General features: G+C 41.9%; 1 long non-coding RNA gene and 1 pseudogene across 1 annotated transcript; both read left to right on the top strand.

Annotated features, from left to right (window-relative positions):
* The first annotated feature begins 5,080 nt into the window (after positions 1-5,080).
* On the top strand, positions 5,081-5,177 carry LOC120094419 (U6 spliceosomal RNA; annotated as a pseudogene).
* A 662-nt stretch (positions 5,178-5,839) lies between these two features.
* Positions 5,840-18,743, top strand: LOC148004032 (uncharacterized). Its single transcript, XR_015627134.1, has 3 exons — positions 5,840-5,955; positions 17,499-17,572; positions 18,238-18,743. It is a non-coding gene; the product is annotated as an uncharacterized LOC148004032 (long non-coding RNA).
* The last annotated feature ends 209 nt before the right edge of the window (positions 18,744-18,952 follow it).

The raw sequence follows: 18,952 nt of genomic DNA, 5'->3' as shown, positions 1-18,952 counted from the left end.
GCCAACAACCAGAGCTTCCAGGGACTAAACCACTAGGGAAAAACTATACATGGACTGACCCAGGGCTCCAACTGCTTATGTAGCAGAGAATAGACTTGTTGGGGCACCAGGGGAAGGAGAAGCTCTTGGTCCTTGCAAGGTTGGACCCCCGGTGCAGGGGAATAAAGAGGAGACAATATGGGGGATGTATAGGGGGAATACCCATATGGGTGAAGGAGAGGGGAATGCATGGGGGTTTATGAATAGGAAACAGGAAGGGCAATAATCTTTGAAATGTAAGTAATTAAATATATCTAATAAAAATTTAAAAAATTATTTCCTTTACCTTGACTAGCAATGAATACTATTTGGCTCTTTTGGACATGTGTAGATGTAGTGACCTAGCTTGCAGTCAATTGTTCAATACTTTTTTCATTAATTAATTTATTCATTTTTATTGGATATAGTTCTTTACTTACATTTCAAATGACATTCCCTTTCCCAGTTTCTTGTCTATAAGCCCCCTATCCCCTCTCCCTTCTCCATGAAGGTACTCCCACCCATTCACCCCCATTACAAATCCACTTGACATTCCCCTGCACTGGGGGTCCAACCTTGGCAGGACAAAGGGCTTCCCCTTCCTCTGGTGCTCCAACAAGACTATTGTCTGTTTTATATGCAGTTGGAGCCATAGGTCAGTTCATGTATAGTCTTTCCCTAGTGATTTAGTCCCTGGAAGCTCTGGTTGGTTGGCATTGTTGTTCTTATGGGGTTGCAAGGCCCTTCAGCTCTTTGAATCCTTTCTCTAATTCCTCCTTTCCTGCTAGTGTTCACCTCTGTATTTTACATGCTCTGGTTTTGTCTTTCAGGAAATGTCTATATCTGGTCCTGTCAGCATGCACTTCTTAGCTTCATGAAATTTATCTAGTTTTGGTGGCTGTATATATAGGGACCACATGTCGGGCAGGCTCTGAATGGACTTTCCTGAAGTCTTTGCTCTAAACTTTGCCTCCATATTTCCTCCTATGGATATTTTCATCCTTTTAAGAAGGAGTGGAAGCATCCACATTTTGGTTTTCCTTCTTCTTGAGCTTTGGTCTGTGCATTACATCTTGGGTAATTCGAGCTTTTGTGCTAATATCCACTTATCGATGGGTACATACAATGTGTGTTTTTCTGTGAATAGGCTACCTCACTCAGGATGAAATTTTCTACTTCATTCCATTTGCCTATGAATTTCATGAAGTCATTGCTTTTGATTACTGAGTAGTACTCTATTGTGTAGGTATAACACAGTTTCTGAATCCATTCCTATGTTGAAGGGCATCTGGGTTCTTTCTAGCTTCTGGCTATTATAAATAAGACTGCTATGAACATAGCTTTAATTGTAGTAGACAAAAAATGTCACTCAGCGGAATAGATTAATAAAAATGTTCATTTATACAATGCACTACTCAGCTATTAAAAATAAGGGCATCATGACTTTTGCAGGCAAATGGATAGAAGTAAAAAAACATCTTGATTGGAGTAACCTGAGTCAAAGGTACATGCACTGTATGTACTCATGACTGTATATAAGCCATAAAGTACAGAATATTCACTCTATAATCCATATGCCCAAAGCTAAATAACAAGCAGGACTGATGGTAGGATGCTTGAATCTCACTCAGAAAATGAAATGAAATAGTCATCACAAGTGGATGCTGGAAGGAATATGTGTCAGAGAGAAGATGAGAACTGGCATATATGAGGGGTCACATATATTGATGTTAAACTCCTTGGTCCTCTTGCACGTTCCCCAACAACTGGAGCAGGGGCTCCTATTTCTGTTGCTTGTCTGAGCATCCTGTTCTCCTGAGTGAGCTACCTTGTCTGGCCTCAGAGAGAGCAAAACTGCTTAGTCTTGCAGTGTTTTGAGGTGCCAAGGTGGATTAGTACCCAAGAGGGATCTACTCCCTTCTCAGTGCTGAAGAGGACAAGGGAGGTAGGGGAAGGGATTGAGAGGAGGTAATGTGATCAGAATGCACAGTGATTCAATACATAAATTAATGAGGAAAAAAATTAAAAAACTACACTCAGGTTTGCTTCCCAAGGAAGCTGGTTGATTGAGAAGTGATAGGGATAATTAGTCTTCCATGTGTAATTGTTTAAGATCTGTGATGTGCACATGAGAGTTTCTCCTACTTTCATACATACAGAACTTTCCAAATAGACAATCTGGAAGAATGGTGAAAATCTCTGTTGAGTAAACCTAGATAATCAATGCCTTCATCCAGGTGACTTCAGTGTTAATGGCAAAGTCTTCCACTTCTTACACTTATGTTTTGAGGCATTATTTATGTGTAACTTACTAGTTAGACATTATAACCAGACACAAAGATCATGGATGACTCAGGAATAGGTACATAGGTTCATATCATTAAAATGATGTAAACACCTTGAAATTCTTACATTTAAAACATTTTTATATATTTTATTTTTTAGTAAACAAGGCTCAACATTTTCTCTTTTCCAGATCAAACAAATGATATGTCTAGTCCTTCATAGAGATCATTTCTTAATCCCTTTGCACTGTCACCTGCAAGTGTTGAAAGCCTTCAGCCTCTGAAGCCAGGTTCTCATCATCCAGACTACTGGTTCACAGGAGAGTTCTTCATATTCCTATAATTGCTTTCTTATAGGTTAACAAAAACTGCTTCCTCTAATAGTTAGCATATATAGTGAAAATGAAAATGTATAGCATTTGGTCCCAGCTTCCCCAAGCAACCTCAGCCTTTAATGAAAAGCTTGCATCTGAGAGGGAAGGCAAGAGGTACTGATGCAACAAAATAGTGTCTGCATAGATGGTGGTTAGACTTGGTCAGAAAGACAGATGTGGCACCCTTTACCATGCTATCATCTCAAGAGAAAGCACACAGTCGAATCTATCATGGATTATTTCTGGTGCCTCCTTTAGATTTCTGTGAAAGAATCAGAAAAAAAGCAAAACCTCCATTGTATCCTATATCCATGATGTGATAGCAGCATTTTATGTCTCAAACATGATGAAGATATGAGAATTTCTTGGAAAGAATATTGAGCTCGAGAGGGCCTTTGAGGAGCAGACAAGGTAATAGGAGTTTTTTTAACCTAAAATTCATCGTATACATTATCAAGCTTAAATGAAAAAAATTAAATTAATGCGGCTGAAGAAATTATTCAGCTTTTCTTTCAAAGACAATTACTCAAGTCCTAGCATCCATGTGGTGGCTCACAATCATCTATAATTTTAGTTACAGGGAATAATATGCTCTCTTCTGGACACTAAATCCAGTAGGTATACACATGTTACACAAAACATGCTTTTAGGTAAAATACGCATATGCTATGCGTTTAAAATATTTTTTGAAAGAAAAAAAGTAAAGTTATGAAAGAAAATAATTAAAAGCATAGTGGCCTGCAATGTAATTTCAACCCTTCTAAGGCAGACAGACAGAGATCTGTGAGTGACTGATAAGCCTTGTCTATATAAGAAAATCCAGGTTACCAAAGGATACAGTATGATGTCTTGTCTGAAATTTCCAAAAGGAAAGAAAAGAATTTGCCTGAGGCAAAAAGCATGGTAGGAGGAGAAAGGTAAAAACTAATGCAAGTGCCTGGATAGATCTGTAAGCTAATCATGGGCAGATTTCTGAACTGCCCCTGCTTTTTTTCTAATTACCTGCAAACATCAGAGAGGAATGATCCTATTCCTCAAAACTTATGACTTTTCTATCCTAGTAAATTACAACAGCTTACAGCTCATTTAGATTCAGAAACCAAACAGTGGAGTAACACTTAAAGAGAAAGGCAATTACTTTCTGTGTAGCGAAGACCTATATATAGACCTAAAACTTAAGATGTTGTCATACTTAAGAGATTTAGAAGAGTTCCCATCCCCTGTAACTTTTCTCCATCTGAACTTCTCTAAAGAAGGAATTTCTATGTTCAGTCCCTAGCAGAAAATATGAGAAAAACAAAATGTCTGTAGCTTTGGGCAGAAACTGGTCAGAAGTGGGCAAATTTGCAATAATCTCAGAGAATTATTTTGGTCAAGGATGACCACAGTTGCAAAAATTAATATTAACAATTACTTTTCCTATCACATAACCTAGAAGACCACAGTCTCTACTAAAGATGTACAAACAACACCTCAGCTCCTGACAGAAATGGTCCTCCAGAATAAAGAAACTCTAGACACCCTTTCTGCAGAAGTCAGATCTGTATATGCCCTTATTAATGAAACTTGTTGTTTCTGCATCAATAATTCAAAACAACAGGGGGAAAATCTCTGAAAAATCAAACAAACATTCAATCCTGACAGGGAATAACTCAAGAATTAGTACAGATCTTCTGGTTAGGACAGCTCTTGCATACCTTTTTTTCAGTTAGCTTAGGCTCTCTTTCTTCCTATAGCTTCTTTTTTTCTTTACCCTATTTTGCACCTTTGGCTTACTTAATGTTCAAGTACAACGACTTAACAATGAGCATGGACCACATGGTAACCACTGAGCCTTGAAGTTTCCCAGCATATCAACATTACAGAATCTAGTTAACATCATAATTTTACTTTCATTTCTGATGCTTCACTATGTGTTGTGAGAGTTTCCTTATCCCTCTGCCAAATTTTGTATTGGCCTTGCTAGATGGTATGGGTATATAGAATATCTATCTCTATAAGCAAAATAATTCTTTGGAAAAAACTCCAAAATTGTGGAAGCATATAGTACTATTTCTCAGTCAACTCCTATACTAGAATCCACAAAACACTCACATGTTTGCACCAAGAATAGAGAAATTGAAGATTTATTAACTGAAAGATGGTTTTAGGAACGTTTAAGCAAATGCTAGCAAGGATGAAAGCATATAATCGAGAGAAACAATGAGGCCAGATCCAGAATGTAGGACCTTGACAGTTGAGGGCAAAAGTTCAGTTAATATGTACAGTAGTGTCCATGATTAATTCCCTGTGTAAGTGATTTCAGGATGAATGACAAGGACTGAAATACCCCACAAGATGGAGATTCTATTAAGAATCTGCCATTTACAGGATCATACATTGAAGGAAAAGATAGTATGTCATGTGCTTGTCTCGGCAGCAAATATACTAAAAGGGGAATGATATATCACAGACCCTGCACAAGGATGACACACAAATTTGTGATGTGTTTCATATTTTTGAAGTTAAGAAGTGCATGCTGACAGCAGCCTGTTAACAGCTGTTTCCTGAGAGGCTTAGCCAGAACATGTCCAATACAGAGGTGAATGCTAGCAGTAAACCATTGAACTGAGAACGGGGTGCCCATTGAAGGGATTAGAGAAAGTATTAAAGGAACTGAAGGGTCACGCAACCCAATACGAACAACAGTACCAACAAACCAGAGCTCCCAGGGACTAAACCACTATTAAAAGACTATGCATGGGCAGACTCTTGGTTACAGCTGCATATGTAGCAGAGGATGGCGTTGTCATTGCATGTATTGATGCCCACTCTACCTAGAAGTTTTTATGTCCAAAGTGGAGAACACTAATGAACATGTACAAACATAAATATTTAAAAAGCAGTTTAACCCAATATCCTTAAAAAGTCAAACTGCATTTATATACTCACAAACCTTTGGCTCTCACTTCTCAGCCATGAGTTTTTACCAAGTTTACGTTGCCAGCCATGAATTCTTTTACTCTTGTGGTAGAAGCTTCAAAGTTACTATAAGTGGAGTTTGTTGCTCCCAGAACATTTGTGCAATGATAGCACCAGTATGCACATCTTGCCTGGCAAATAGGCATTAGAGCATTCAATATAACTTGCTGAGTAAAACTACTGATAACTTTTCTCCCACAGTAGTCTGCACATCAGGTTCTAAGACAATGAAAAGTGCCCAGCAGAAAGGAAATTTTCTAGGTCATTTCCAACATGATTTCTCCATATGCTACAGCCAGAATAAAATTTGTCTTCAGGTACAGTGTCTTATTCTTTTGTTCACGGAGACAACCAAGAGCAGTGGAGATGTCCTTTCTGTTTTAGAACCCTCTGGGGCCTCCTTGAGTCATAGGGAAATATCTCACATTTGGCATTGAGTATTCAGTTATCATCCCATATCTTATGGGAGAAACATTGTCTCCCATTTATGGTACATGCCATTAAAGGCTTCTTTCTTATAAATTATACTTTAAAAATATTTGATTTAACTTTAATGTCCATGTCTGTGTATGTAGTTATGTGCATGAGGATTCAAGTGCCCTCTGTGTCTAGAGGCATCAGATTCCATGATGCTGGAGTTACAGAGAGTTTTGTGTCACACACATGGGTGCTAGAAACCAAACTTTCATATGCTATAAGAGCACTGCATAAATTTAACCACTCAGCCTTCTAAGTAGCCACTACTACACTTTTAAATTAGTGTGCAAAGTAGATCTGAAAATAATCGATTTTTCTTTTTCTTTTTTGTTTTTGTTATCCAAACCCCACACTTTCTTATATATCACCATTCCTGACTGTGCTTACACTTTTAACCCCTACTTTTTTTCATCTTTATTAACTTGAGTATTTCTTATTTACATTTCGATTTTTTCCCCCTTCCTGGTTTCCAGGCCAACATCACCCTGACCCCTCCCCATCCCTTTTTCTATGGGTGTTCCCCTCCCCATCCTCCCACCATTACCACCACCATCCCAACAATCACGATCACTGGGGGTTCAGTTTTGGCAGAACCAAGGGCTTCCCCTTCCACTGGTGCCCTTACTAGGCTATTCATTGCTACCTGTGAGGTTGGAGCCCAGTGTCAGTCCATGTATAGTCTTTGGGTAGCGGTTTAGTCCCTGGAAGCTCTGGTTTGGCATTGTTGTTCATATGGGGTCTCAAGCCCCTTCAAGATCTTTCAGTCCTTTCTCTGATGCCTTCAATGGGGGTTCCATTCTCAATTCAGTGGTTTGCTGCTGGCATTCGCCTACGTATTTGCTATATTCTAGTTGCGTCTCTCAGGAGAGAACTACATCTGCTACCTGTTGACCTGCACTGCTTTGCTTCATCCATTTTATCTAGTTTGGTGGCTGTATATGTATGGGCCACATGTGGGGCAGGCTCTAAATGGGTGTTCCTTCTGCCTCTGTTCTATAACTTTGCCTCCCTATTCCCTCCCAAGGGTATTCTTGTTCCCCTTTTTAAAGAAGGAGGGAAGCATTGGCATTTTGGTCATCCTTCTTGAGTTTCATGTGTTCTGTGCATCTAGGGTAATTCAAGAATTTGTGCTAATATCCACTTACCAATGTGTGCATACCATGTGTGATTGGGTTACCTCACTCAGGATGATATTTTCCAGTTCCATCTATTTGCCTATGAATTTCATAAAGTCATTGTTTTTGATAGCTGAGTATTATTCAATTGTGTAGATGTACCACATTTTCTGTATCCCTTACTCTGTTGAAAGGCATCTGGGTTCTTTCCAGCTTCTGACTATTATATATAAGGCTGATATGAACATAGTGGAGATTTTGTCTTTGTAATATGTTGGGGCATCTTTTGGGTATATGCCTAAGAGAGGTATAGCTGTGTCCTCAAGTAGTTCAATGTCCATTTTTTCTGAGGAACCTCCAGACTGATTTCCAGAATGTTTGTACAAGTCTGCAATCCCAGAGGATTGGAGGAGTATTCCTCTTTTTCCACATCCTCACCAGCATTTGCTGTCCCCTGAGTTTTTGATCTTAGCCATTCTCACTGGTGTGAGGTGAAATATTGGGGTTGTTTTGATTTGCATTTCCCTTATGACTAAAGATGTGCATTTCTTTAGGTGTTTCTCAGCCATTTGGCATTCCTCAGCTCTGAATTCTTTGTTTAGCTCTGAACCACATTTTTTGATAGGGTTATTTGTCTCTTCCCAAGTCTAACGTATTGAGTTCTTTGTATATTTTGGATATAAGCCCTCTATCACTTGTGGGGTTGGTAAAGATCTTTTCCAAATCTGTTGGTTTTCATTTTATCCTAACAGTGTCCTTTGCCTTACAGATGCTTTGCAGTTTTATGAGATCCCATTTGTTGATTCTTGATCTTAGAGCATAAGCCACTGGTGTTTTGTACAGGAAATTTTTTCCAGTGCCCATGTATTCAAGATGCTTCCCCACTTTTTCTTCTATTAGTTTGAGTGTATCTGGTTTGATGTATAGGTCCTTGATCCACTAGGACTTAAGCTTTGTACAGGGTGATAAGCATGGATCGATCTGCATTTTTCTACATGTGGACCTTCAGTTGAACCAGCACCATTTGCTGAAAAGGCTATCTTTTCTCAATTGGATGGTGTTGGCTCCTTTGTCAAAAATCAAGTGATCAAGGAGTATGGATTCATCTCTGGGTCTTCAATTCTATCCCAATGGCCTATGTCCCTATTGCTCTGAAATAATGCTTGATTTCAGAGATAGTGATGCACCCAGAAGTCCTTTTATTTTTGAGGATAGTTTTAGCTATCCTGAGTTTTTTGTTAGTTCAGATGAATTTGGAAATTGCTCTGTCTAACTCTCTGAAGAACTGTATTGGTATTTTGATGGGGATTGCATTGAATCTGTAGATTGCTTTTAGTAAAATGGCCATTTTTACTATATTAATCCTGCCAAGCCATGAGGATGGGAGATCTTTCCATCTTCTGAGATCTTCAGTTTCTTTCTTCAGTGGCTTGAAATTCTTATCATACAGATCTTTCACTTGCTAGATTAAAGTCACCTCTGGCAAACCAAATCCAATGTTTTTATATTATTTGGGACTATTATGAAGGGTGTCGTTTCCCTAATTTCTTTCTCGGTTTGTTTATGTTTTGTGCTGAGGAAGGCAACTGATTTATTTGAGTTAATTTTATACCCAGCAACTTTGCTGAAGGTGTTTGTCAGGTTTAGTAGTTCTCTGGTGGAAATTTTGGGATCACTTAAATACACTATCATATTATCTGCAAATAGCGATATATTGACTTCTTCTTTTCCAATCTGAATTCCTTTGATCTCTTTTTGTTGTCTGATTGCCCTGGCTAGCATTTCAATCTTATGTTGAATAAGTAGGGAGAGAGTGGCAACCTCGTCTAGTCCCCGATTTTAGTGGGATTGCTTAAAGTTTCTCTCCATTTACTTTAAGGTTAACTACTGGTTTGCTCTATATGGCCTTTACTATGTTTAGGTATTGGACATGAATTTCTATTCTTTCTAGTTATTTTACCATGAAGGGGTGTTGAATTATGCCAAATGCTTCATCAGAATCCAATGAAATGATCATGTGGATTTATCTTTCAGTTTATTTATATAATGGATTATGTTGATGGTTTTCTGAATATTAAACCATCCCTGCATGCCTGGGATGAAGCCTATTTGAGAATGATGGATGATTGTTTTGATGTGCTCCTGGATTTGGTTTGCCAGAATTTAGTTGAGTGTTTTTGCATCGATATTCACAAGGGAAATTGGTCTGAAGTTCTCTTTCTTTGCTGTGTCTTTGTGTTGTTTAGGAATAAGTGTAATTGTGGAAATATAGAAGGAATTCGATAGTGCTCCATCTGTTTCAATTGTGTGGAATAGTTTGGATAGTATGGCTACGAGGTCTTCTATGACGTTCTGATAGAATTATGCACTGAACAGATCTGGGCCTGGGCTTTTTTTAGTTGGGAGACTTTTAATGACTGCTTCTATTTCTTTAGGAGTTATGGAGTTGTTTAAATGGTTTATCTGTTCAATGATTTAAATTTGGCACCTGGTATCTGTCTAGGAAATTGTCCATTTCCTCCAGATTTTCAAGTTTTGTTGAATATTGAAAGGAGGATCTGATTTTTTGAATTTCTTCTGATTTTGTAGTTATGTTTCCCTTTTCATTTCTGATTTTGTAAATTTGTACACACTCTCAGTGTCCTTTCGTTAGTCTGGCTAAGGGTTTATCTATCTTGTTGATTTTCTCAAAGAACCAACTTTTGGTTGTATTGATTCTGTGTATGGTCCTTTTTAATTCTACGGGGTTGATTTCAGCTCTGAGTTTGATTATTTCCTGCCTTCTACTCCTCCTGGGTGTGTTTGCTTCTTTTTCTTCTAGAGCTTTTAGGTGTGCTGTCAAGTTGCTGATATATGCCCTCTCCTGTTTCTTTCTGCAGGCACTCAGAACTATGAGTTTTCCTCTTTGCACAGCTTTCATTGTGTCCCATAAGTTTGGGTATGTTGTACCTTCATTTTCATTAAATTCCAAGAAATCGTTACTTTCTTTTTTTCTTCCCTGAGGTTATCATTGAGTAGAGCATTGTTCAACTTCCATGTATATGTGGGCGTTCTTCCCTTATTGTTTTTGAAGACCAGCTTTAGCCCGTCATGGTCTGATAGGACACATGGGATTATTTCTATCTTTCTGTATCTATTGAGGCCTGTTTTATGACCAATTATATGGACAATTTTGGAGAAAGTATCATGTCCCACGCTACGTCTCGCCAGCAAGAATGACGCAGGACACAAAGGATCCTTCTGCAGAAATAGCTTTAATGCATCTTGAGAGCGAGAGCACAAGCTTACAATACAGAGACCCTGAGTGAGGGAAAGACCATCCCTTATATAGGAAACTATCCTAGCCTAGGACGTGTCACTCTCTGGCTGGTCGCTGCCAAATGTGCCAGATGACATACCACAGCATACGTGTCCCCCTGAGTGAGGAATTTACCAGGCGCTTGCGTATTGCCCTTTTATTAGGTGCATCCTGCCGGATATCGGCGCCATCTTACAATGGAGAATGTGAGGACGGCCCTCCACATCTCCCCCTTTTCTGTTTTTAAGCAAATAGGACACCCATAAATAGGAGGGTGAAGGCAGAGGTCATATCCTCGCACAAAGTTGGCGAACCTGTACAAGAGAGATACCCTTAAGCTGTTGTTGAGACCCAGGGCACTCCCGACCCATCACACTGCCATTTTTCAAGGGAGGGAAAACTGGGGCAGATACCCTCATGTAATATGACATGCCTTCCAGGGAGCATGTTTGGTAGAACTTCCCTGTGCGATACTAAGCTTGTCATCCCTCATGGGCTGCTCAAGCCGGACACTCTAATCCTGTGCAATGAACCGAGGTTCTAGGAGTGCAAGAGCTGTCCAGCCAGCGACTTATTGCTTTAGCATGGTTAACCAAATATTGGCTGACGCACCTTGTTCAAGGGCTATAAGCGCCTGGGCGATCACAATTTTGTCCCTCTTTGTTTGAAATCTCAATTTGCAAAGCAACCAGAGGAGTAACACTAATCCGCAGCAGAGAACTACTCCAAACAGTCCCACCCCCACCCATTCCTTAAAATAAGAGACTGCTGAGGTGATCCAGGATGACAATCCTTCTGTCAAAGACAGATCCAGTTGGGTAGAGTTTACTTGAATGATGGCCGCTCTCAGTTCCCTGAGTGTCTGCTCAAAATCCGAGGTCAAATTCTGTAACAAATGCTGTGAAAGGGTTTTAGACAAATTGGCAGCTTTGGTAAATTGTTCATACTGTATAGACGTGACACAAAGGCCGGGGAGCTTTGTTCACAGCCAAGCTGGGCCAGTTGCCATAGGATGTCTAGATGCTCTTGGACCAGATCTATATGTTGGTTAACAAGCATGAGGCCTCCTTGTATCTGAGTATTAGCCGAGGCCTGTCTGTCCAGAGCCACAGAGACGGTAGCCGATAAATCATTGATAGTTTGGGTTGTCTCTACTGAGTTTGACAAGGCCAATGCCGAGGCGGTAACCGAGGCAGCAACTGCCATTGTAGCAATAATGCCAACAATGATCGCAGAAATGCCAAAATCTCTTTTTCTTCTAAATAAGGTCAGGGTCCCTGGAGTCTCAACAGGGACCGGGATAAAGCGAGGCATGCGGGTAACTACCGCTATGGAATATTGGCTAGCATCCCAACACAGGGCATAAAAACATGAACTGTATGTACAATTCAAATTAGAAACTTTAGTGGCATTACTTATAATCCACACAAATGGCGGCCAGACACAAACCGGAGCAGGGTTAAACCCCGTGCTCCAGTAAGGTTTATATTTTATATGAGTAGCTGTCCAGACAGAGGCTGAAGGGTGGATATTCCCCGTCCAGAAAAATGATAACCGTCCCTTTTCGCCCTTTCCTCCAAGTAGCATCACCATGGGCGTAAGATCAGTGCAGCTACCATTAACGCCACAAAGCATCCATTGATCAAAGGGATTATTATTGGACCGTCTAGGATCAATGGTGGTGAAGTTCACTCCGCCTCCCAAATCAGGGGAGAAGGAGAAAAAATTCTGGACTGCCCAGGCAGAGTCCCAGGACTGGCAACCAGTCCACGGCAAAGTAAGTTTTTCATCCTGGGTCCCTCTACAAAAGGGTGCCAACTTTGGTTGACAGAGAGGGCAGGTGGAGGAGTTAATGTAAGGCCACCAACCATAGAGAACTGTGGCATTAGCCACAATGTCTTCCTCACCAGTTCCCCATGTGGCCTCCCTTAACCAAGCAGAAGATTGATTACTCAACATAATGTAAGGAAGATCAGAAGATGTTTTGTTGAATATGCCAAAACAAAGGCTGCCCTTAAGGGGAATAGTCCTATTTTCTTTTACTTGCTGTATTTGGGAATCTAATGGTAAATAGGCTAGTCCCAACTCTTTGTTGGTAGTAAAGAAACGTGGAAAAAACTTGGGCATTATACATCACCGGCATTGGGAGGGGGAAGGTTGACATTATTCCCTACCGTAGTTCGCTCTGCACTTTTATTGGCACTCCCTGGATCAGCATGAGGATCACCAGAGTTGTCATCTTCTTGGTCCTCTGTCTTGATATTCCTAGTAAGTCATCCCGGAACCCAAACTGGATTATCATTATCCTGTGGAAAAACGCAAACAGCTCCCCTGGATCTTATCAAAACAGGATCCGGGCCCTTCCATTTGTTTGTCAATACACCCTTCCATTTAACTAATTCTTTTGTCCTTTTGGGCTCTGAGCAATGTCGCTCAGCCGCTGTTTTCCCAGCTTCATCAAGATTTAAAAAAATTAAGGTAAAAAGGGCCAAAGCAGTGGCCACTCGGGTTGTTGGGGGAAGTTCTATCATAATTCCCCCTCTTTGTTTTATTAAATATGATTTGAGCGTCCGATGAGCGCGCTCTATGATTCGCTGTCCTTGAGGGTTGTAGGGCAGTCCCGTCAGATGGGTAACCTGCATCTGAGCACAAAACTGATGGAATTTTTGAGATGTATAGGCGGGGCCATTGTCAGTTTTTACACATCTTGGCTTTCCCCAAGCACTCCATGCTTCAAGGCAGTGCTGAATGACATGTGTTGTTTTTTCTCCTGTAATTGGGGTGGCATGTAGAATGCCAGAACATGTATCTATAGATACATGCACATACTGTAATTTTCCAAAAGTAGAATTATGAGTAACATCCATTTGCCAGATTTGCAATGGCTGTATTCCTCTCGGGTTGACCCCGATGTGAGGAACTGGGAGGAACTGGCAGCACTGTTGGCATTGGGTGACTATATCACGTGCCTCTTTTCTAGTTATAGAGAAGCGAGAAGCGGCAGTGTAAAGTTTCCGAGGTAACATGGAAATTGCCATGAAAAGTTTTAGCGGCCTCTAGAGGAGAGGCCAGGGCCACAGCTATCATTTTTGTGGCTTTGTCAGCCAAATCATTCCCTGAACTCATTGGACCAGGGAGTCCAGAATGGGCCCGTATATGAGTAATATATACAGGGAATCTCCTATTTATTAAAATAATTTGGATTTTTTGGAAAATCTCTGCTACCTTGCTAGTTGTTTTAATTACGCCGGCGGTTTCAAGGATATTAACAGCATTGACCACATAGGAGGAATCTGAAACAATATTTAGAGGCATCTGGAATTTTTCAAGGACCTCCATGACCACTAGGCATTCTACCACTTGGGGTGAGGTTTCAAAATATTGTCGTGAGAACACTTGGGAATTTACCACATATGTTCCCACCCCTGTTTTTGACCCATCCGTATACACTGTTATCCCTTCTTTTAACGGTCTGTGGGATGTGACGCGAGGGAAAACAACAGGTTGTGATCTAGCAAAACATAATAGGGGGTGTTTAGGATAATGATTATCTATCTGTCCAGCAAAGGAAGTAACTAACACTGCCCAAGCATTTGAGGTAGCTGCTAATGTTTGAACCTGAATGGCTGTATATGGTACTATCAAAGTTTTGGGTTCTTTCCCAAAATGAGTAATAGCTGCCTTCAACCCGCGGAGTGCAAGCTGAGCGACTGCATCGGGATACCAGTCAATAATCTTAGCAGGAGATGCATTGGGATGGATCCATAATAAAGGCCCATTCTGCCACAAGACAGCTGTTGGTAATTGCACAGTTTTGAAAATGCACAAATCAAAAGGTTTGGTTTCATCAATGCACTGCAATTGAGCATCCTGTAAGGCCTTTTCTACAACTTGTAAGGCCCGGTTTGCAGCTGGGGTCAATGCTCTCGGAGAGGAGATATGAGAGTCCCCTTCCAAAATATCAAATAAGGGCTTCAACTCAGCAGAGGAAATCTTTAAAAATGGTCTCAGCCAATTTATATCTCCCAATAACTTTTGGAAATCATTTAAGGTATGTAAATGATCTCTGCGAATCTCTAATTTCTGGGGAACTATTTTTTCAGGATAAATGACCGATCCCAGAAATGAGCCAATTTTTGCAATTTGAACCTTTTCTACAGCGACTTGTAGTCCCCATCGTCCCAATGTTTTGATTAAGATGGGATATGAGGTCTGTAAGGTTGTTAAATCTTTATCACATGTTAAAATGTCATCCATGTAATGAGCCAGAAGCAAAGATGGAAATTGCTTCCTTATAGGTTCAAGGGCGCGTTGCACATATAGCTGACAAATAGTGGGGCTATTGGCCATGCCTTGAGGTAGGACCTTCCACTGAAATCTCTTATCAGGTTCAAGATGATTAGTAGCTGGTATAGTAAATGCAAACCTCTGTCTGTCCTGTGGACACAAGGGGATGGAAAAGAAACAATCCTTAATGTCTATAATTATTATCTTCCATTGCTTAGGTAAGGTGGAGAGTAAGGGTAGGCCTCGTTGGATCGAGCCAAATAAACGCATCTGTGCATTAATGGCTCTCAAATCATGGAGAAGTCTCCATTTTCCTGATTTTTTCTTTATCACAAAAATAGGAGTATTCCATGGTGAAATGGACGGTTCTAAATGACCAAGCTGCAATTGTTCATTAACCAATTTAGTGGCAGCTTCTAATTTTTCAGAGGATAGATGCCATTGAGGAACCCATATAGCCTCATCTGTAAGCCAGGGTATGGGCATAGAACCCTCAATGGCACCTAGGAAAAACCCAGGCCTTGTTTATGGGGGTTTGCGACTGGTTCAATGGGCATGAAACAGCCCTGTTCTAATCGCCCTAGGCCTTTCCCTTCCTTATAGCCCATCCTGGACATCATGTGGGCCACTTGTGGGGGGTATTCGTTAGATAAGTTTAGTCCCATGGTCTGCATAACATCTCTCCCCCAAAGATTAACAGGTAGGGGAAGTACATAGGGAACAAATTGTCCCTGTCAGCCATCGACAGTCGTCCAAGTTAGAGTGGTAGAGCTGATTTTAGGGCACGACTGGTTGCCTAAGCCTTGTAGTGAGTGAGAAGATCTTATGGTAGGCCATGATGGAGGCCACCATTTTGAGGAAATTATACTTTTATCAGCCCCAGTATCCAGAATGCCTTCAAATTTCTATCCATTAATTTCTAAGCTCAATTTTGGGCGGTTGTTAAGATGAACCACCAAATATGCCAAATCATTACCAGTGGACACCATGGGCCCCTTGGTATCCTGTATTGTGGTTTGGGAGCACAGAAGGAGTAATAACTGTGCTATTCTATCTCCCTCACTTATGGAAAAAACCCCATCGGGACTTGAACAAAGAATCTGAATATCAAGAGAGTGCTGAGCTTCAACAAGGCCTGGATGGACTATCAGTCCTTGTAGGGCGAGAGATCCTCTCCCAAGGACAAGGCCTATGGTTCCTGGGGGCAAAGGCCCCACAGTCTGAGCAGGAATTGGCTGAATGCCCATCTGGGGCATTAGAAAGAAGTCGGAGGCGGCACACACGTCCAGTTTTGTGTCACCTCTTGGGGAGTCTCCTCTGTCAGGGTCATGGCTTTCTGAAAGCGGTTCCCATATCTTTGAGGGCCCTGGGACCGGGGGCCCAACGATCCGTTTTTTGACATCTCATTAGGCTGAGCTTCTAAGGGAGGGAGTAGTTTGCCCTTAATATCCCTCACTGAGCGGCACCGGTCAGGCCTATGGTATCCCTTGCCACATCGGACACAGATAGTTGCAGGCCTCCTGTCTCCCTTGGTTATCCTACAGTCTCTTTTTAAATGGCCCATTTTTCCACATTGAAAACATGATCTTGTATCTGTCCCTTTAAGGGGGCATGGCCGGGACTGGAGAATGGCGGCCACCAAGCCTGCATTAGTAAGGGGCCCGCCGAGTTCTCTGCAGACTCTGAGCCAGTCCTGTAATCCTTTATTTTTTCTGGGGGCTATAGCTGCCCGGCATTCCTGGGTGGCTTGCTCAAAAACGAGCTGTTCTATAAGAGGCGCTGCTTGCTCCGCATCGCCAAATATTCGTCCCGCAGTTTCTGTCATTCTGGCTACAAAGTCTGAGAATGGTTCCTGAGGTCCCTGGATGATACGAGTAAGTTGATTATCAGCCCCTTTTTTCTTGGTGAGTGCCTTCCAGGCGTTAATGGCCGAGCTGGAGACTTGAACATAAGCGCCCCAATGGTAATTAGCTTGGTCCGCTGCGAAGCGACCCTGTCCTGTCAAGAGTTCAAACGTCCATTCTCGCTGCTCAGGCGTTAACGCCGTGGCATTAGCTCTGGCCTGTGTTTGAGCCGCCTCATAACAAAGGGCCTTCCATTCCATATATTGGCCCATGTTCACAAGGGTCGCTTTTGCAATCATTTGCCAATCGGCGGGTGTCAAATAATTTAGGGCCAGCCTTTCAAGAATGGTTAGGGTGAAATTGGCTGTAACTCTGTACTTTCTGACAGACTCCGCCAGCTCTTTTATTTGGTTATATTGGACTGGGGCATGAACCCGCTCACCCTCCTGCGTCTCAAAGACTGGGAACATCATGCGCAGCTTCCTTCTCACCCTATTGGGGACTAAAGAGAATGCGCAAGAGCGCGCCTCATACAGAGGGGGCGCGGTTGGCGACTGCCGCGGCAGAAGCTTTCTATTATCTACCTTTCGTTCCTCGGGGTGATATCTCTCTTCCTCATATTTAGCTGCTTCCTCATCTAACTCGGCCTCCTCCTCTGAATCTAAGATTCCATTCTCAGAGCTATCAGAACTGTGGAGGTTCAGCACTTCTAGCTCTTTCACAGGGTATATGCTGGCTCCCCCTCCCGGTTGCTGTGTAGAGAGGGAAGTGCCGGAATCTGAAAGCTTTAACCCTTCCTTGTCCGCGGATTTAACGGGAGGGCTCTTTTTCTTTTTCAGGACGTCCTTTCTCTTGCACGTGCCTAATCTCTCACTACGTTCAGTTTCTGACATCCCATCCTGGACCATCTTGAGTACGGTTTGACCTCCTACCACTGCTGCCTTACACACTTCATCTACTAAGCAATTTTTGACTAGTTTCCATATGGCTTTAGTTCCTAGCCGCAGATCTCTCTCCACCAATTTTCTGTCTAGGTCCCTTCCAAGTTTGTCCCATGAGGTGATTGTAAACGATCCTGAACAGGCAAACCAAGGCGCCACCCTGTCCACTTCTTTCACAAAGTTTTTAAGTGTTCTTCCTCCAATTTTAATGTCCCTCTGCTTTAGCACCGTTTCCAAAGCCGTGATCACAGACTGTGAGGATCCCATGAGGGACCAAGAATGCCCGGCGGCTTATCTACGTCCATCTGACAAGGCATGAGTAGAAACAGACACGCTGCTCTCTTATATACGGGAGTCTTATGCGCACTTCCCGGGCGGTGCTATCGCGTCCCTGCTCCCCAACAGTAAAAGGGAGCTGCGTGAAGCTCACTTATTTATGAGAGACTGAGGCGCGCCTCCAGCTGCTGTCCTTTTAGCAGCAGAAACGGTGAAAACAGTACATAATAATAAGAAAGAGTAGGGTGGCTCCGAGAACAAATACCATAGCCTCAACAAATCCTTCCCAAGGCAGCGACAACCCCAGACCAAAATCCAAGAAAGGCATGCCTCTCTGAATGTATTTTTTTTTTACCTGCAGTTCTGAATCCTCCTTGTCACCAAGGGGTCTCCGGAGGTGCTGATGAGGTCTTTTTCCCGGGTTTCTGGCACCAAATGTCCCACGCTACGTCTCGCCAGCAAGAATGACGCAGGACACAAAGGATCCTTCTGCAGAAACAGCTTTAATGCATCTTGAGAGTGAGAGCACAAGCTTACAATACAGAGACCCCGAGTGAGGGAAAGACCATCCCTTATATAGGAAACTATCCTCACCTAGGACATGTCACTCTCTGGCTGGTCGCTGCCAAATGTGCCAGATGACATACCACAGCATACGTGTCCCCCTGAGTGAGGAATTTACCAGGCGCTTGCGTATTGCCCTTTTATTAGGTGCATCCTGCCGGATATCGGCGCCATCTTACAGTGGAGAATGTGAGGACGGCCCTCCACATCTCATGAAGTGGTGAGAAGAAGGTATATCCTTTTGTTTTAGGATAGAATGTTCTATAAATATCATTTAAGTCCATTTGGATCATGACTTCTCTTAGTCTGTCTATGTCTCTATTTATTTTCTTTTGTTTCCATGATCTGTCCATTGATGAGAGTGAGGTGTTGAAATCTCCTCCCATTATTGTGTGGGGTACTATGTGTGCTTTGAGCTGTAGTAAGATTTCTTTTATGTATGTAGTTGCCCTTGTATTTGGAGCATAGATATTTAGGATTGAGAGTTTATCTTGGTGGATTTTTTTCCTTTG

This window comes from Rattus norvegicus, chromosome 8, assembly GCF_021556685.1.
Source record: "Rattus norvegicus strain SHRSP/BbbUtx chromosome 8, alternate assembly SHRSP_T2T, whole genome shotgun sequence".
Classification (NCBI taxonomy): domain Eukaryota; kingdom Metazoa; phylum Chordata; class Mammalia; order Rodentia; family Muridae; genus Rattus; species Rattus norvegicus.
The sequence above is the reverse complement of the archived record's forward strand: the minus strand, read 5'-3'. Positions and strand labels throughout refer to the sequence as shown.